Below are 20810 nucleotides of genomic sequence, written 5' to 3' on the forward strand. Positions count from 1 at the left end.
TTCCCATCTTTACAGTATTGCCTTCCAATCCATGAACATGGGATGTCTTTCCACTTAATTAGATCTTTATTTTCTTTCAGCAGTGTTTTGTAGTTCTCAGTGTATAAGTCTTTCATTTCCTTAGTTTAATTTATTCCTAGGTACTTTATGCTTTTTAATGCTATTGTAAATGGAAATGTTTTCTTAAATTTCTTTTCAGATTATTCATTTCCGGTATCTAGAAACATAACTAATTTTTGTATGTTGACCTTGTATCCTGTAACTTTACTGAATTTGTTTATTAGCTCTAGAAGATTTGGGGGAATTCTTGGGAGATTTTCTATACATAGAAAAATGTTCTCTGCCAAAGAATGAAGTTGGGCCCCTACCTTATTTCATGTGCAAAAATTAATTTAAAATTGATTAAAGTCTAAATATAATAATTAAATATCTAAAACTATTAGAAGAAAACATAGGGGTAAATCTTCATGACCTTGGATGTGGCAGTGAATTCTTAGATATGATGTAAAAAGGATAAACAACACAGGAAAAAGTAGATAAATTAGACTTCATCAGAATTAAAAATTTTTGTGAATAAAAGGATATTATCAAGTAAATGAAAAGACAGCCTTCAGATTTGGAGAATATATTTGCAAATTATATATTTGATAAAGGTTTATAAATATATAAAGAACTCATAACTCAACAGCAAAAAAGCAAGCAACCTAATTAAAAATAGGCAGTGGGCTGAAATAGTCATTTCTTCAATGTTCAAATGTCCAACAAATTCATGAAAAACATATTAAACTTCAATGGTCATTAAGGAAATGCAAAGTAAAATCACTTTACAACCACTATGATGACTACATATGAAAAATAAAAAACACTAAACAGTATAGGCAAGGATGTGAAGAAATAGGAACAGTTGTATATTGCTGGTGGGAATTAAAATGGTTTATAAAAAATCTAAGAATTTATCTACCATATGATCCAGCTATCCCTCTACTGGGTATTTACCCCAAGGCTTGAAAACCCATATCCAAAAAGATATTTGCACATCAATGTTCATAGCAGCGTTATTCACAGTGCCCAGGACATGGAAATGACCAAAGTGCCCTACAATATTACTCAGCCATAAGAAAAGATGAAATACTGCCATTTGAGACAACGTGGATGGACCTTGAGATAATCATGCTAAGTGAAATAAGCCAGACAGAAAAAGTTGAAAACCACATATCACTTATATGTGGGATATAAACCTAAAAGCAACAAACAAACAGGACAAACAAACAGAGACTAATGGACATAGACAATAGACTAGTGGTTACCAGAGAGTGGAGTGAAGGAGAGAGGTAGATGGGGTGAAAGGGGTCAAATATGTGGTGACAGAAAGAAATCTAACTATCCAGTAAGTTTCAGGTGTACGATTCAACAGTAAGGCATATATGTGTGTGAATTCAAAGTGATAAAAAGCAAGGACCTACAACCAAGACTACTCAACCCAGCAGGGCTATCATTTAAAATTAAAGGAAAGATAAAGAACTTCCTAGACAAAATTTTAAAAAAACAAAAAAACAAAAAACTAAGAGAACTTAAATTTAGAAAATTTCAACTTAGCATATACATTAGTAAATGTAATGATATATTATTTTGCCACCAAAATGTCCTATTCTATACTACAATTGACCACCCACATAAGCTGACATTATAATAGAATCAATGATCAAACCCTTTAATTATATGCTTACAGCTATTATTTAAAAACTAAACAATGTACCAAAAAAACTCAAAAAAGTTGTAGCAGTTTTGACAACAAATTAATACATTGTTATATAAAAAGCTATTAAGATGATAGATAAATAAATAAATAAATAAATAAATAAATAAATAAATAAATAAATAAAAGAAAATGGTGTGGGAAACAGTCTAGCAGTTTTTCAAAAAGTTAAACATAGAATTACCATATGGACCATCAATTCCACTCATAAGTATATACCCAAGAGAAATGAAAACATATGTCTACACAGAAAACTTGTATACAAATGTTTATAGTAGCATTAAAGATGTAAACAACCCAAATTTTCATCAACAGATGAATCGATTTACAAATTGTGGTATATACATACAGTGAAATATTATTCAGCCATAAAAAGGAACGAAGTACTGATACATGCTACAACTTAAATGAACCTTGAAAACATTATACTAAGTGAAAGAAGCCAGACACAAAATGACAAATGTTTACGATTTCTTTAAATTAAATATCCACAATGAGTAAATCCATAAAAATAGAAAGAAGAGTAGTGGTTGCCTGGGGAATAGGGGGTGATTACTTAAAAAGTATGGAATATTCTTCTGGGGTGATGAAAAAGTTTTGAAACTATAGAGAGGTGATGGTTGTACATTATTGTGAATACTTGCACTAAATAACACTGAATGGTACACTTTAAAATATGTGTATGAAATTGTATGAACTATATGAATTTTAGTTCAATATCACAGTTAATTAAAAACAAACAGGTGGCAGGTCTTAGCCTGTGGGCCATAGTTTGCCAAACTCTTCTAAAACAATAGTATTCAAACTGCAGGCCAAGACTCATTAGTAGGTTGGGAAATCAATTTAGTGGATCACAACCAGCAATTTTAGAAAAATGAAAAAGAATGGAATAGAACATATCAGGGGTATCATAAACAGTAAAAGTTTATTGTTTCATGAAACATTTCAGCTTTGTATATATATATATAAGTATGTGGGTCCCAGTTAATGATGTGATAATATACATTTATATTTATTTCTGTTGGCCACGGTATAGGAAAACCCAGTAGTCTTTCCCTCCTGTATGTCTCCTTTACTACTTCTGATAATCAAATATGTGGAGATTTTTCCCCACATCAAACAATTCTCTGTGACTCCAGATGGGTTTCCTACACTTTAACTCAATCATGTCACTATCTGTTTGGAGATATTGTCAGATTCCACAGGTTAAGGGCTCATTCCCACAAGACTATCTCCTCAACATACACTTAACTGCAGATGTCTGTTGAAAGTGGTAGGTCCCCAGGTTATCCACAACTTCTGTGTGATTTGGCTACAAATTTGAAATTTCCAAGACCCCTTCCTCAGGTTTGATAAATTTGCTGGACCCGCTCACAGAACTCAGGAAAATATGTACTTACATTTACCAGTTTACTAAAGGACATGATAAGATATACAAATGAACAGCCAAAAGAAGAGATACACAGGGTGTGGTCTAGGAGAGCCTTGAGCACAGGACTTCTGTCTCCATGAAGTTGGGGTGGGTCATCCTCCCAGTGTGATTGTTCACAAACCTAGAAACTCCCTGGGATTTTTATGGAGGCTTCATTGCATAGGCATGATCAATTATTAACTGCATTTCCAGCCTGTCCCTTCTCAAGAGAATGGGGGTGGGGCTGAAAATTCCAAGTTTCTGATCCTGGTGTGATCTTTCTAGTGACTGGTCCTCATCTGGAGCTGTCCAGGAGTAGCCTCATTAAAACAAAAGACACTCCTATCACCCAGGAAATTACAAGGGTTTTAGGAACCCTGTTCTATCAAAGACCAAAAAATCAAACAAAAGGTGCTCCTGGTATTCTTAGCACTTAGGAAATTCCAAGGGTTTTTGGAGCTCTGTGACAGAAACAGAGATAAAGACCAAATGTGTATGTTTTATTATAAATCACAATATCATGGTTAATAAAACTTTTAACATAGTCGGTGGCCTCTTTCTTGGGTCAAGTCCAGTGCTAAAGTCTAAAGCCAATCCACATTTTCCACTAATTTTTCCTGGAGGCTCAATGTCTTAGGCTACTATCCAACATTCTCCTTTAGCTACAGTGGGGCCTCTAGGACATCCCACCCCTAGCATTGGACCCTAAACACTGGAGAACTGCTTTTAGCATCCGGCCTGGTCTGAGCTTTCCAGAGTTCTGTGGACACGGGGCAGTCATTATGACCAAGTCCATTTGATATCTACTCAGGGGAGACGCAGGAACCTCCTGTTTGCAGAAGTTTGATCCACCCTGAAATCCATGCCTCTTCCAGGCACGGACTGATGGCCTTAGAGCTGTCCCTGATCTCTGCCTTTACTCTTTGAATGTGTTTTTACTGCCAACTCCACTCCTCTAGTTGCTCTTTGTAGATTTGTTGGCTTGTTGACATTCAGACCCAGTTTCTGCTGGTCTCCTGGCTGATTCGACTCCACAGTTTTGTTCATAGATCTAATTTCCCAGCTTCCCAACCTCTTCCATCATGACCATGTCAGCTTGCTGGTGGGGCCCTGAGGGAGTGGATGTGGATGTACATGTGGGGGAATGCTCATATGTCTCTATGTGAGCCTCTGCTCATGTCTGCCCTGCTCCCTCCCCTGCCATAGGACAGGAGAACATGGAGGCCATGAATGAGCCTACAAGGGAATGGGCTGGCCAGCTGGACTGCAGGCTGATAGGCTGTGTGTTTGGTATGTGCTCTGAAGTTTTAGAAACACAAGGGACACCTTAGAGGACCAGTGCTGATTTCCCGACCTGCTGGGATATTTATCACACAAGACATACAGGTAATCTGTTCCATACAGTTTCAAAGCAATATGGGAGGTTTAGAGGGGGCTTATGGCCAAGACCCTGCCAAACTGTTACTGCATGCATGACAACTAGTCTCAGCCCCTCTGTGGCTGCCTATGCAGCAGGCCTCCTCATTTCAGGTGTTTGGTCTGCAGGTACATGCCACTCAGTAGCCTTGTTTCCTACAAGCTCCATTCTTACTTATTATGATCACCATGTTAACACACCAGGTGCTAATAGCTACACCACATTGCCATGACCTGACACTGTGTCAGACACTATGAAGGGATAAATGGACACTATGAAAGGGATAAATAGATCCCCTCTAATTATGGCAAAGATCCTGGATTCCACTTATAACCAAGCAGAGCTTTATTTGTCTTCATCACCACTGAACCCTTAGGCTTGAGTTAGCCAGAATAGTTCTTCTCAGGAGGAAACTGCAATATGATGCTCATTTACAGAGATTTGGAGACAAGGCGAAGAAGGTAAGGAGACAAGAATCCTAGGCAGCAGTTATGGAGGTGGCTAAGAACATGAGTCAGTACCACATACTGTGGGAGCTGGACCCTGCAGCTCCTAGTGTATCACTTCATTGGCTGAGACTCACAGCCTTAGCTGCCAGCATGCCAGGCATAGCCACTCTGCTTAGGGCAAACCATTGAGGGAAAACCTGTGGAGGGACCTGTTGGTGTGGGCTGAATCCACTCTGAACTCTATTTCCTAAAGATTCCACACATTTGTCCCTCTAAATGAATCTAAATGGCTCTATAATATCAGAGACTCCTTTTGGTGGCAGACTGATAAAGGTAAGGAGGAGGTGATCAAGAACCTGGGCAACTATAGTAACTTTACATAATAATTGTCATTTATTTAGCTCATGAATCCTTAATTGGGACAAAGCTCAATGAGGAAGGTTCAGAAGGTTCATCTCTGCTCCCTGTAGCATCCACTGTGGGGCAAGAGGGGCTGGGGGTAAGGGGAGGTGGAAGTGGAGGATCTTCTTCAAGATGACTCACTTACATGGCTGGGAAGTTGGTGCTGGTTGGAGGCTGGAGGCTCAACTAGCACTGAGGGCTGGGGGCCTCTCTTCCTCTCTATGTGGAACTCTCCATGTGAGCTCCTCTGCAGGTTACTTGAATTTCCTCATAATACGTTGTTGGGGTTCTAAGACTGAGGAACCCAAAAGAACTATGCAGAAGCTGTATTGCTTTTTATGACTGACTCAGCAAAAGTCATATAGCATCATTTCCACTATAGTTACAAGCCCACCTAGATTCCAGAGGAGAGGTCATAGACTGTACCTCTCAATGGTGGGGTATGCCAGAGTCATTACATTAGAAGAGTATGTGGGATGGGAGAAATTGTTGTGACCATTTCTGGAAAATACAATCTCCACATAAGCCATGGAGAAGGAACAACTATATTTGGACGTTACTACATACTCAGAACCCTAAGGGACTTGATAAAGTGGTAATGGACAAAAAGGCAAGGTGCTGAGGAAGTGAATCTTACCACTAGCACAAGGAATCTTGTTTCTGCTCCGGGCATGGCGCGTGAGGAGGAGCACAAAGCTTTTAATCTACTTCTTTGATAAATGTGAAAGACCCTTTGTGAGAAAAACACTAATGGGATGGGATTTTTTTGTGTTGAGTCTCCCCAAGCCTTCCCTCCTGTAGTTCAGCTCAACAGAAATCCCTGATAAATAATCCTCATCATGGAGAGAACAGAAATACCTTTCCTCTTAACCCCAGGCAGAGGCAGAGATGAGCGCGCTTAGAGTATAGCGAAGCTCACGGACTGGCCAGTGGAGGTTTTGTTTTCTTTTTTTTTTTTTTTTTGCCTACAGCACCTGTTAGTCCTAGGTGGTCTCCCATCCAAGTACTAACCAGGCCTGACCCTGCTTAGCTTTCAAGATCAGCCGAGATCAGGCATGTTCAGGGTGGCATGGCCGTAGACGTGTTTGTTTGTTTGTTTTTCCTATTGAATCTCTGGGACCTGGAACAGAGCCACATGCAGAGTTGCTGGTAGCCTGGTTCTTCTCCTGAACATAAATAGCCTCCAGAAGACAGAGGCTGCTGCTTGTTCCAGAAATGAACCCGCCCCTCTAAAGGTTAATTACCCCCAACTATGTTGGGCCAGAAAGCGGTTTCTAAGATCCACTGTCCTTCTGATGCAGGACAGGGCAAATTACCTTAGTCAGGAGAGACCAAGCCCAATACTGAGAGGAGAAGATGGTCCTTTGGCGGAGAGTGTAGAAAGAATTCAATACACACACCAAAGTTAGAGTCAAAAGGAAAGTTTATTAGAAAAGGGATAACACTCTACAGATAGAGTGTGGTCTTCTCTCAGAGGCAGAGAGCCTAACCTAAGAGAGATGTGGACAGTGAGAGAAAGAGTACCAAGAGAAAGACACTGAGAGGGACTGAGAGAAGAGACTGAGAGTAAAGGCAGTGAGAGACACCCTGAGGAGGGAATTCAGTTTATATATCATTCTTTAGTTCCGATGAATTACAGTTTTAAAGACTTTGTTTATCCACGTCCTTTGATATGGACATACAATGAGGAAGGGGAAGAGTATGCCCTGTGAAAAGGTAAGACTGTAGCATGCAAGGCCTGCTGGCATTTCCTAGCCTTTATTCCATAGGTTCCCTATGGTTTTAGCCATAGAAAATGAACAATTTTATTTGTGTAGAACAGCCAATTAAAGACTCTTTTTTCTGTTTCCCCTTCACAGGTATGGGAAATGGGTTGTTAGCAGTCCCAGTAGAAATCTTCCTTTGTTCTACAGGTGTCCTCCTTGCCTGGCTGCACAGCTGATCAGCATATTGCAGTCTCTAAATGCAGCTTGATTTAACACTTCAGTTCTCTTGCCTTCTCCCTACATTACATCTGATATTCTCTTCTCAGGTTGCATAGGCTGAAATCTTTTCTGTGCATCCATTTAGTACATTGTCATCATGAGGCCCAGGGCTGCTGTTCACAAATGATTCTCTTCTGTTTCCCACATCCCACCTTCTTTTGCACTATGGGAGTTTGGTTTGTGTATTTCTAGGACTGTAATAAGCCTGCTGGCTCTTTGCTGATGGCCCAGAGCCTGAGCAAAGTCATGGCAGTAACCTTTACCTGGTTGGCTTGGGGGCAGACCATGTGGTTGTGAGATATGTAAATAGCCCTCAGAAGGACCTGCCAGCTTGGAAATTCAGAGTTCTTTCTGAGCCACATTTTTCAAAGGAAGGGCTAAGGATCACCTATCTAAAATCTTAGCTGGAAAAGTTATTAAAAGTGCAGATTTCAGACCTACTGAATCTAGAATCTGATTCTGGCATTCGCATTTTAACAAGTACCCCAATGATTTACAGGAATTCCGAAGTTTAAGATCTAATTGTAGTCCTTACCCCAATCCAGAATGCCAAGTGCAGGAGTTCTGTTGACCTTCATTGAGCACCTACTCTGTGCCATGGGTTGTGTTAGGTGCTGGAGATAAAAGAATAAATAGGCCTTCCAGGGAGGGATAGTTGTTTCCGGAAATTTCTGGACTAAGTGTTATCATCTGAAAATGAGAATTCACTTCCCGACTCCTCTCCTTACCTTCTACCAGGGTTTTGACTTCCTGAGGGGTTCTCAGCAAATGCTGACTAGCTTATAGACAACAAAAGGTCAGTTTGATAGGTGTCCTGGGGAATTGATGCCATGTGGTTTTGCAATGTGGAAAATGAGATTTTTAGTAATAACCATACCTTACTTTTATAGGGCACTTTTGACTATCTCGGCAAATAAACAAATCTACAAGTATTTGTTCCATATACAGAATGCTCTGGACAGCTGTTCACCCATTTCCCCAAACCCCTTCTTCTCTGAGGCTCTTTTAGCTTTTCTGATGATACCAAAGAGAGTCTGTTTTTATAACAATAACAACCATCAAAAAACAAAACAAAACAAAAAACAGAGTGGCGTAAGAGAGTCCAGGACAGAAAGCAAGATGACCAGGATTTAAGCCATCTCTTGACTGCTTATGACTCATGAGACTTAGAGTGGACCTTTCTGTCTGTGTTTTCCCATTTGCCATACAGATACCTCCCTGCTTACCGCATACATATCAAAAAGATAAAGCAGATGAGGGAGCTTTGAAAACTGAGCGGTAACTGCACACATGCAAAGCATTATGATTAGTAACAAGAACTCTGTGCCTTGGTTTCAGAGTTGCCTACAGGTCCCAGCTGAATAGTAGTCAGCAAGAGCCAAGGCAGAAACAAAGTGAAATGACTGACCCCATTGATGCAGGACAGGGCAAATTTTCCCAAGTGACGGGGAGACCTAGCCCTGTACCCAGAGAAGAGGGTCCTTTGGCCGAGAGTGTAGAAAGAATTCAACACGCACGCCAAAGTTAGAGTCAACTGGAAAGTTTATTAGAAAAGGGGTAACACTCTACAGAGCGTGGTCTCCTCTCAGAGGCAGAGAGTGAGAGGGACAGTGTGAGGGACAGAAAGACAAAGTAAAGGCACTAAGAGAGACCCAGAGTGGTCAGGAAATTCAGTTTATATATCATTTTTTAGTTCCTGTGAGTTATTGTTTAAAAGACTTTGTTGACTCATTTCCTTTGATTTGGACATACAGTGAGGAAGAGGAAGTGTTACTGGAGAGTGGGGTCCTCTCCTGGCGCGTTGTCCAGGTTCTTGATATCTCGAACAAAGAATTGAGCAAGACACTGAAATACAGTAGAAAAGTTTTATTAGAAGGTAAAGTACACTTCCAGACGTGGAAGCGGGCCTGAGCAAGAGAAGTGTGGCTCAAAAGGTCTGGTAACAGAGACTTCAGGGTTTTTGTCCCTTTTTGCTGTGAGTGGTTACTTAGAGTGGGCTTCCTTGATTGACAACTAAGATTGTCATGTTTGTTCCCAGAATTCAATCTGCTATAATGATATTAATGAAATTCTGGGCATATGCATCATATTATAAAGATGGTTTAATGAGACTCAGGTGAGATGAAGGTCATTGGGGTCTTCATTGTGCAGGTGCGAGTGACTGGATAAAACTGGTACCTAAATCTCTGCATATTGGTTTCTTTGTGTAAATTAACAAAATGCCTTCTGGCTTGCTTAATTGTGGGCGGATTAAGGCGGATCCCTTCTACGATAAGATGACGTCAGTGTCTTTGCAGGCAGACCCAAAACCCCCTAACTTTCCTGCCTATCTCTTTTCTAAGAGCCATGAACCCCCTTATTAGTATGGATGTTGAGGGATGGGAGGTCTCTTCTTCCATATCTGCTTCTTTCTAAGAATGGCTCATTCAGGGTGAGATCTTGGGTTTCCTGCAGAAGTGCCACCTCAGTCCCTAGACAAGGAAAAGAAAATACAAACTCGTTATTGAAATCATACATCTATTAATTTCTATTATTGATTTGCCTATTAAATGAGTAAAGGGAAACAGGCTTGGTTAATACATTTCTTAAAGAGTAAAAAGAAAGACTTTTTCCTTAAAGTCCCCTTCCCCCTCACACTCTAAGGGCCCTACCTGGCTTAACACCATTTCTGCTTAACAATGAGCTGATGACCCTTATCAATAGCCAGAGGATCTGAGTCACCAGGGTAATTATCAAGATTTGAGGGAGAGGACCTTTTCACAAAGAAAGGAGGGAAGAAAAATTAACTAGGTTTACTAAAAAGATTAACTCTGCAAGAGATGTCCCATTTCACTTCCTGCTAAAAGATTAAGAATTTTATAAGTGATGTCCAGTCTCAGAAGGCTCTATAGTGTGAAAAGGTAAGACTATGCAGAGTGAAAGGCCTGCTGGCAATTCCTAGCCTTTTAATCCTTAGGTTCCCCATGGTTTTAGCCAAAGGGAATGACTCTCTTGGTTGCTGATTCCCCTTCACAGGTGTGGAGAAGAATAGGCTGTTGGCAAATCCCAGTAGAAATCTTCCTTTGTTCTGCAGGTGTCCTCCTGGCCCAGCTGCAGGGCTGATCTGCATATGGCAGTCTCTGAATGTGGCTTGATTAACATTTTTATTATCTTGTCTCCTCCCTACATTACCATGTCAAGTCTTAAATCCTGATACCACAACTATAGGAGTCCTGTATTCCAATTAATCCTTGTAGGGATGTTGAGGTTATCTGTACAGTGAGGAGATTGGACTAGATATATTCTAGGGTCCTTTGGATTGAAATAATTCTATTATTAGAGGAGAAAACTGAGTTGAACTGAACTGATGGTAAGTTAAGAGGTCCAGCTAAGACTACATGGCTCATTAATGACACAAATCAAGATGCAACTGGAGCTTCTGGCCTCCCACCCACATTCTTCTAATAGACTGCATTGTTTCACTCCAGCCCCTCATTGACCAAGCATATACTGGTTTTGAGTCTCACCTTCTATATGGGTAAAGAGGTCCCCAATTCCAGCTGTGTGAGTCCCTTTCTCAGATTGGAAAGTACCTGGCCTTTCTCCAAGGAAGAGAGCAGACCTCCAGATGTTGTGGCGCGATGAATTCTAAGACCCACAGAGCCAATTGAGATGAATTATGAGCCTTTATTAGCCGGCCGGTGACTGACTCTCTACCACACAGGGTTCGAGGAGATCAGCCCCGAGCTCCCAAAAGAGTCAGTTTATAAAGCCTAGAACCATACACTGATTTAACATCAAACAAGCAAACAGATTAACCACACCCTAGTTAACATCAAACAAGCAAGCAGATTACAGAAGCAGAAGTTGTCCATTAGCATATCTTTGCCCAGAGCCACACCCTTAACACAGACTCTACCCAGTGGGTCTGGTGCATAAAGAGGGAACCCAGCATGTCCCACTCCTGGCTCCTCTCTGAGCTGCTTTGCCACCTCCCACAGGAACAGAAGGAATTGTTGCCACTTTGGCATTTTAAATGTTAATGATTTGTATTATTTTAAAATCTGTTTGTGTTCCCGGAGGCCTCTTTGCCAGGGTTAATAAATAAACTTCAGCAGACTTCAACACTGTCATGCCCTGGAAGACAACACAGAACCTGAGCACCTAGCCTCACAGCCATATCCAGGATGCTCTCAGTAGATGGGAGGACAAGTCAGCCACTACAGCATCCTGCTCTCCCATTCTGGCCCAGGATGGATCCTGCTGAGCTGTTGGAGGCAGTGAGCCCCAAGACAGTTTCTCTGATGAATACTGCACCAGATCTTGTTCTGTCAGGGAAGTGCTCCTTCCTCAAGGGACATTAAATATTAATAGCATCAATAGCAGCAGTAAAGGCAGAGGGTAAACAAAAGCGAGTTATAAGATGTTCAGTTTAAGGGCAGCTGTGTTAACTCCTAAGCACAGAATTAGCATTTCAAGAGCAGGGCAAAAGCATTTAACTCCTTGGGTCTTAACTTTTTCATGGGTTGACCAAGTTGGGGCAAACGTTCTGTACTTTATTTAGTGTCCCAAGTCAGAGACTTTCTGGAGCCTCTCACCTGTCCATGCCATAGCCTAAGGGAAAAAGAACAAACTCATCTTAGTGTGACTCATACCTCTGGGCCTGGGGGTGGGGGGCTGTGGATTAGTTTTGGGACTATTTCTCTTCAAGAGACATCCCTCAGCATGGGCCAAGTTTAGGAGGACAGGCTCTTCCAGAATACAAGAGCAGAGATTTCCAGGGCAGAAGGGCCTCAGAGTCTACTTTGTCCAATCTCTAACCACCTGGCAAAACTATATCAAACATATCGATTCCTACTGTTTTCTAGGAAAGAACTTCCACAGATGTCCCATTGCCAGACTGGGAAGGTGTAGTTAACACACCTAGAAGCTGTGGAAAGCCTATTGGGGTTAGAGAGAAAAGGGGCTTCCTCCCCAGAGCCTGAGGCCAGAGCAGAAAAGCCTCAAAGCTGACATGCAGCCCAGAGTAGACAGGTGGGTTCTATAAGGATAAGAAGCTAGGCAGTCCTAATAAATGAATCTACTCAGACTATAGTCTGGGTAGCTTCATTTAGAATCCAGTTGATTCATACATTCATGTATTTGGAAATATTTATTTTGGGTTTTGCCCTGGGCCGGGTGCTCGATACAGTAATGAGTAAACCTGACAAGGGTTTCTGGCGTTGCCCAGCCTACATGCAGTAGGTAAAGCAGACAAGTAAATAGGCAGTAACTGTAAAGGGATAAGTACTTCGATACCAAAAGTACAGGGTGCTAAGGGAGCTGGGGTGCAGGGGCACCCAACCTGCTTTTGATGAGTGATGGACAGCTTCTAGAAGAGATGATGGAGAAGCAGAGTCCTGATGTCCAGCTATGTGGTATACTGGGCTGGGTTGGACAGAGAGGGGCAAAAGTGTCAAGAAATGATCCCAAAGAGGCAGGATATTTAAGAGAGGAGAAAGAACCAGGCCTCCTGGTCTCCTGAAGCTATTTACTGTTCAATCAGGAAAATCTCCTACAACTCAGTAATTTGTATGCATTGCAGAGATACAAAGCCATGACTCTTCTGTTTTTGTTTGCTCCCCAATTCATCCTCTGCTTAAATCCTACCAAGGACAGGTTGCCCACTGCCTCTTGTGACAGCAGCCATGGTTGTTGGTCAGTTTTTCTGATATTCAATTCTGAGCCTTGCCATTTCCTTCTGCAGGACCTGATTTGGCCCTCATGGACCTAGGAAAGTGGATTCCTAATTCTTCTTGATGGCACTTTACATACTTAAAGTCAACAGTCATGACCCTTCCAAATCTTCTCTTCCCTGGGATAAATATTTCCTGCCCCTTCAGCCGCTTCTCAGATAATTTGATTTATATTTTTGTCACTAGCCCAGACCGTCTTCTAGTTTGTCATTGTCCTTCTGAAAGTGGTGACCAAACTGGTCATAATGTTCAACCTTAGTCTGGCTAGGGAAGAGATTAGAAAGTCAGTTCCTCCTTTGTCCTAGACACTGCTATTATTAACATAGCCCAGGATTACATTTTTTTGTAAGTAAACATTTGTCAGTTGGTTAATGTCAAGCTTGTGTTCAAAACAAATGAACAAAGCCCATCTCTTTTTTTTTTTTTTTCTATAAACATGTTCAAGCCAGGTTTCCCCTGTTTATAGGCCTGCTATTGATTTCTTGAATCTAAGGGTAAGACTACATTTTCCACAAAAGATTTCATTTTATCGGCTTCCATCAGTGTTCTCTTCTACTGGTAATTTTGAATTTGGATTCTGTCATTGACATGCTAAGTTTCTGCTCTCTCAGTTTTGTGCCCCCCTGAAGATTTGATCAGCATGCTCTGTGTGTTATCATCCCTGGCATCTTTGAGCCCTCAGACCCCATCTGGTAAACTCCAGGAGGAAAGCTGAGTGGGCCATCCCTGCATCACTGACAATGGGCTATTCAATCATTGTCATGTTGTAATTGGCAAATGTGAAAGCAGCAGTGTGTTTTGTGCTTTAAGTCCTTTCCTAGGCTAGGTTTAATTGCAATGGGATTTATGATTATAGCTTTAGGAGGTAATAGATGTGGCTGTGTCTCTTTCATCCTCCGTTGCTACAGAAAATTTCTAAAGGTTGAGGAAAGACGAGTTGGACTGGAACTGGGAACTTTGCAAGGTAGAGAGGTAACCATAAGTGGCTTAATGAGTTGCAGCTGCTGAGGTCACCCTAAGAGATGCACGACATGAATATTCATAGTTTTATTCACTTAGGTGGTGCTTTTCTAGCCTTATCTCTTCTTAACAGCCTTGGCAGATAGGAAAAAGAGGACAAAATTCTACATTTTACAGGGGAAATTGAGTCAAAAATGGATTTGCTGCCGATTCAAGTTCCCACTGAAAGTCAGGAGTAGAATTGGGGCTGGAATATGGGTCTTAGGCTCTGATTTCAACACAGGGCACACTGCTCTTCCAGTATTATTCACAGAACTCCATCTCTGTGCATCACTCATTTCTCTCTGACCATTAGTATTTATAAGGTGATGTGTATGGCAGCATGTTGTAAACTAAAGCCAAGCAGTGCTATCCATAGTTTCTGCTGTTATGACTGAGGACTTGCTTATGTACCAGACACTGTGTTGGGCACCATGTGGGATATTAGGTTGGGATATGCTTTCCTGGCTTTTCAGTAGGTATGATGTTTAATAACATCAAGAATTCACCCATCCCGGAGGATCATCTTGACTTAAATCCATAGCTCGGATTGCGGGGAGGGCATGGAGAAAGGAAAGTGCTAGTACATGTATCTTTTGCAACCTAAAGTAAAAATAAGGACTGTCAGAAGGAAAAATTTCTTCCTTCCTTCCCTCCCTCCATTCATCCATTCTCCCATTTGTTTTTTTTTTTTTTCTATCAGCAATTATTGAATACCCACTGTATGCCAAGCAGTGAGCTAGGTGCTATGGATACAGTGGTGAACAGGCAGATGCATTTTTTGGCCTCTTGGAACTTAGAATCTAGAGGAGGATGCCGACGACTAAGCGCTTATTGAAAAGCAGCAAATACATTCTAAAGGGGGAAGTATGAGGTGCTATAGGATCACTTAGTAAGGGCCTGTGACCTGATCTGGGTGTCAGGAAAGCTTTCCCAGAAGTAATTATGACTTAAATTGAGACCCGAAGTTTAAATAAAAGAAAGGAGTTAGCCCATGTAAAGAGAATGTGGAAAGGTAAGGGTGGTGGTGTAGAGGAAAAAGTATGTTCAAGGGTTTTGGGCAAGAGAGAATATGATGTTTTTATGAGATGCAGGGAGAAAGGGAAGTGGGAAGAGATGAGCCTGGAGAAGAAGGCAGGGGCCAGATCATCAAGGGCCTTAGGAATCCCATTGAGGAAGGTTGGACTTTAGCCTAGTGCAGAGGAAAGCTACTGAAGAGTTATAAGCAGGCAGGACCATGATTGGATTTCTATTTCATAGAGATTCCTCTAGCTGCAATGAGGAGAATGAATCGAAGGGAGAAGGTGTTCAATTTGGGTTCTGCTGATTCTGAAGGGACTCTGGGCTTCACAGTGGAGCTAATATGATATGTGGTTCCGGAGCTCAAAAGAGAGGTGCAGGCTGGAAATAGGAATGCATTATGTCTCTGTTAGCACTCAGCACTGATGCCAATCCTGGCCAGGTGCCAGGAGTCAAAGCCATGGCTCTGGGTGCTACCAGCGGGAGGAAGAAGTCCTGGGACAGAATCCTAAGGAGCACCAAACTATGAGGGCAAGCAAGTAATTCGAAACAAGAAGCCCTTTTTGTAATCCAATGAAAGCTGGGTCTTTTCTCAAAAACAAACAAACACAAAAACAGATTGGAAGCTTCTGAACACCCCCCACCCCCACCCCCAGAGGCTGATAAGTGAACTGAGGTGAGAAGTCTTACTAAGGCATCTCCCTAGAGGGAGTAAAGATCTCCATCCCTTCATGCTTCCCTTTCCTAATTGTCTGATTCCAGCTGTCTCTCTCCTTTTCCTTCACATTTCCTTTTCTAGACATTAGTTTTTCCCACTAATGATTTCCTAGTCACATATATAGAATGACATTTGCCAAAAGTTCAGGGTATCTCAAGTCCCCACAGCCCCAATCCACCTGAAAGGAAGCATCACACTTTTGCAGCAGCATTTCACACCAGGCTCTCAAGTACCTCACCAGCTCCCTTTCCTGGGGCCAGTGGACTTCGGCAGATATTTCTACTTTTGAGATACAGCTGGGGAGACAGAAGCAGGAAATAGGACACAGCTTTCTCTGGGTTCTAACTTTAATTTGATTCAAATGAATTAAACATGTTCTTCCTGAGCCCCTTCTTCATGTTGAGTACATTAGATTCCAAGTGGGAGAAATAACCTAAGCAAAAGCACCAAGGCAGAACAGTGCTGAGCAGAGAAAGAGCTTCAGGTTTTTCAAGCACTGGGTACATAGAAATTTGCCCTGGGAGGAAGTGAGGGTAAGGGGCAGGCTGGAACTCAGTGATGGTCCCAGATGCAAAGAGGGAAGCAGTCTGGACTCTTCTGTAGGTAGTATGAGGCTGGCAATTGTTTCTGAGATGGGAGTGACCATATCAGAACTAAACTAAAGGAGCCCAACCTCGATTTCTACAATTATAGTACTCCTTAATGTACTGAGCTTGAATTGAATGCCTGCTATTTGCAGGCTAAGAACTTAAACCAAGAGCTTCAAAGATAAGATGCAGTCCCTGTCTTTGAAGAGCTGGCAGCCTGCCTAGGGAAATAGAAACAATGTGATAAGTCAATGGGGAGTAAGCTCAGGCCCTTGGCACCCCTACCCCAGCCATTCATTCACCCTGTGCAGGAATCCTTCCAACTATTAGAGGAGGGAAAGCAATTCTCTCTCAGAGGCTTCCTAGAGAGAAAGCCTTCCCAAGCATTCTCTGCTCTGACCAGAGCTAACGATGGTTTCACAAGGGTAGGTGGTTCTGCTGAATGTTAGTTCTCTGAACTTCATTTGGCTGTTTAGAGCCCTGGTACAAAAGCCTATTTGCACAGCCCTTGGCTGTGATTTTAGCTTGGAAGGTTAGAGAGGTCATGGGGAGGGATTAGGATCCAAACCCTCTAAATATTTGCTCCGGTGACCTCTTCATACTCAAGAGGGGCAACAATGCCAAGGCAAGGTGCTCAGATGGGCAGTGTTGGGTCTGGCCAGATTTCTCCCAATGACCAAATGACTTTTAAATGGAGGCCAAATGCCCTATGCTCATTGTAGACTCTGTACCCTTAATGTGCACCAGGGGCTGGGATAGCCTGGCTGGCCTACTACAAATATAACAAGAATGAGAAGGAGGAAGCAACTGCAAACACATGGCTTGTGGGCACCACTGCAGGAACAGAGGCTTCCAGAAAGGCAACCTTTAGGGGGCTCCCACTGGAAATGTCTACCTTGTTACAAGGGTGGAGACCAAACTGCCCCTTGGGTTTCTTTCTTCCTGTCTCTTTAGCCCGCTCATAGGTATGGCAAGCTTGTCAGGGATCTGGCAATGCTAACATAATGGAAAAAGACAGGGCCCATTTCTCTCTTGCTACCCCCACCTCACCTCCTACTTTGTTTAGAAAGATGGTGTAGGGTCTGGAAATCTGAGCCCCCAAAGCCTAAAATCTGGTTCTGGAGTTTGATTTGTGACCATGCCTATATCAGCTGACCTCATTGGTTCCCATTTCCTTACCTATAGGAAGGAAAATAAGAATATTCTTGCTTCCTATCTCACTAAGATGATGTGAGGAGGATAAATGAGGTAGTAAAAGAGAGAGTACGTTAGCGGGGAAAACCCTCTGGATATGTGGGGTTGTAATCAGGGAAACTTAGCTCAGGTGTGACACTCTAGAGTGGGAGTTTGTAGGCAGGAACATGCTCTCTTGGAGATGAGGCATGAGTTCAACCCCTCAGTGCTGTGACAGAAAATCACCAAGGTGGTCTCCCCAGTGCCAGCAGTTACCTGTTACTAGAGAGCCTGAGGAAATTCTGAATATAATTAAGTCAGTGTGGCTTTTTCCCCTGAATGTCTGTCTAAACACACACCTGATTTTAGGAAAGGAAGGTCTTAAATCATCTGCTTGCTGCTTTGGGTGCTGAGAAGCTTGATATCTCCCTCCTGCCATCTCTCCTCTATTTTGATACCTTTCTTCTTCCATCTCCTCACCAAGAACAAGGACAGGGCTCAGCCCTGGAGCCACAAAACTGCAGGCCTCTGACTGTTACTGGAGTTCCTAGGAAAGCTGCTCACACCAGATGTACATATGCCCCTGCCTGCTCCCCTGCATCTATAAGTCAGTGGGGGAATTCCCAGCCACTTAACTCCTCTGTTTGTCTTTACCCTGGCATTCAGAAACAGCAGAAAAACCTCCATCTCTTAGTAGACTGAAGAGTGATGTGACCAACGTCTCTAAGTTGCTAAAATATATTCAGGAGAGAATGCTCACCAGTTTCCATTTTTCCCTGAGGACAGGGCAAGAAGAAATAGTCATAAGAAGCAGCAAGCCAGACTGAGGCTAAGGTTAAGAAGGAGTTTGGGGCTATTAAATAGAATGATTTGCTTGGCACTTGCACCTCTTCTCTCCAGTGTTGTAAGCTGAGACACTTAACCTCTAAGTGTAAGTACAGCCTTGTCCCAGCATGGGATTAATCCTGTCCCTGAGATGGAAGGAAAGATGAAGAGAATCTAACATGTATAGAGCACAATCTACATGGTAAAGTGAGCCAGGTGCTTTCATCTCTAGTATACTCATCTTGAGTGGACAGATGGATATCTAGGGCTATGGTCTGTTGCCTCAGAAGGGTCAGCCTAGCTGTTTTTGCCTCTCACCCAGCCGAGGTTCTGCCAGCACTCACGTTGGTCCTACTTTGACTTTGCCTCTTTGCCTGGGACCCTCATCTCAAGGCTGCAGCAGGACCTTCCTTACCCTGTTTACTGCCTGCTTCCCAAGCTGATTGCTTGGACCTTTCCAACCTTCCCTATCATCCTGCCTAGTTTCAGTTCCTCCTGCTCAGATCTGAATGGTTTCACGACTGGCTTATTCCTAGTTTTAATAAGAGTCATTAATCATGGAGATGATTTGCTACAAAAGAAGGTGGCCTCTTCCAATCCTTTGTAGAATAAAATGGTGCTTAAAGAAGTAAAACAATAGATTTTTTTAAATATAGAAATACAGTAGCAACTTCTATGGACACACATATAGTAGTATTTTCTATAGTCTATCTGGCCTAAGAAGACATGGGAATGGAAGTGGGAATCAACCAGATGGCCTCCTCCCAGAGACAACCTAGTAGATGATGAAGGTTTTAGAGTTAGACAGATCTAGATTCAAAACCCAGCTCTGACACTCACTGCCTGTATGACCTTGGGCCAGCTACCTGACCTTGAGTGCTGTGTCTTTCAATAAAGTCAGACTGATAATAATACCTGCCCCTTAGTTGTGAAGACAAGCTGAAATACAGTATGTGAAGTTAGTCTCCCAGAGGCCTGCCTGGCAAGCTCCTCGTACATATTATTATTTCCTCCTACTTGCCCTTCTCCTCTTCCTTCAGGCCTCAGGAGTTTAGAGTTATCTGTAGATACTCCTTTTCATACTAAAAAGGTATTTCATTTTAGATTCAGATTTATCTGAAATGAAGGAGTTAGATAAGCTTCTCTTCCACCTAATATTCAAAATCAGAATTTATAAAACAGAAAATTAAAAGACAGTGGCTAGACTTATTACAGAAGGATCCTTTTTGCATAATATTTACAAAGGTACTTTTACTAGAGCTTTTTTTTGTCCATTTTAGAAGCTGTTATCCATTTGACAGAAGCAAAGAAGAGAGGCTGAAAGCTAAAGACTTAAATATTAGGCACCTTTGTTTCCTAAAGATGAATTAGAGAAAGGGATAAGGTAGATTGGAAAAGTAAGATTTTGGGAAACAGATTTGATTTGTAAACATTCAAACTGTTTCAGGAAACAATTTTTGCATGAAACAAAATACACCCAATTTGAAGAGCACTGTACTACCTTGTACCTAGAATGCAGAGCACAATAAATGCCGGCGGGGGCGGGGGGGGGGCGCAGGAGAGAATGAGATTGAGAAGCAAGGGCTGCTATTGGCATGACCATTATAACTACTTCTGCCAGTCACAGTCTCAACACATTAAAGTCTGCTGAGGCAAGATTGGTAATGAAATCAACTAACATTGTATTTTGTATTTTACTCTGGTTTATTGTAGACTCTTTTCTTCGGACATCCTCTAATGTGTGCAAACTAATATAAATTTTTCCACCACATTCCAGATCTCAAGGATGAGTTACCTTCAGTCCTACACCTATGTGGAATTAGGAGCTATTTGGGATGGTGCTGGGGCCCCCAGATCCCAGGCCTGGACAGTATGAGATGGGGGAGCTGAAGGTGTTCATGTGTATCTTGCTTTGGTCATGACTGGTAAGGAAATAAGCTTTCAGTTGTAGGATGATGGTGCACAGCCGTGAGTATATGGAGAAGAGGTAGAGAAGATTGCAGAGGGGGAAGAGATGCTGACACCAGAATAAGCAATTGGGACTTTATTCTATGAGGGTGAGGGTTGAGGAGGGGCGAGGAGGTGCGGCACAGAATGGTTTGGAAGGGGAGATAGTTTTGCTGTACAACTATGAGATACTTTCTTTTCAATTATAGTTGGCATACAGTAATATATTAGTTTCACTTGTACAGCATAGTGATTAGAGCTCAAGTGATCACCCCACTAAATCTAGTACCCCTCTTTCTCCTTGCATATTTATTACAACATTGTTGACTATTTTCCTTATGCTACACTTTATATCTCCATGACTATTTTGTAACTATCCATTTGTATGTCTTAATTCCTTTGCCCTT

General features: G+C 42.1%; 1 protein-coding gene and 1 pseudogene across 1 annotated transcript in view; one reads left to right on the forward strand and one right to left on the reverse strand.

The window, feature by feature from the left end:
• The window catches only part of GRIK4 (glutamate ionotropic receptor kainate type subunit 4), a 307264-nt gene that overhangs the window by 41664 nt on the left and 244790 nt on the right, over positions 1-20810 (forward strand). The gene's annotated exons all lie outside the window — the stretch shown is intronic.
• LOC112473520 lies at positions 6398-6516 on the reverse strand (annotated as a pseudogene).

This window comes from Pteropus alecto, unplaced genomic scaffold (assembly GCF_000325575.1).
Source record: "Pteropus alecto unplaced genomic scaffold, ASM32557v1 scaffold479, whole genome shotgun sequence".
Lineage (NCBI taxonomy): Eukaryota > Metazoa > Chordata > Mammalia > Chiroptera > Pteropodidae > Pteropus > Pteropus alecto.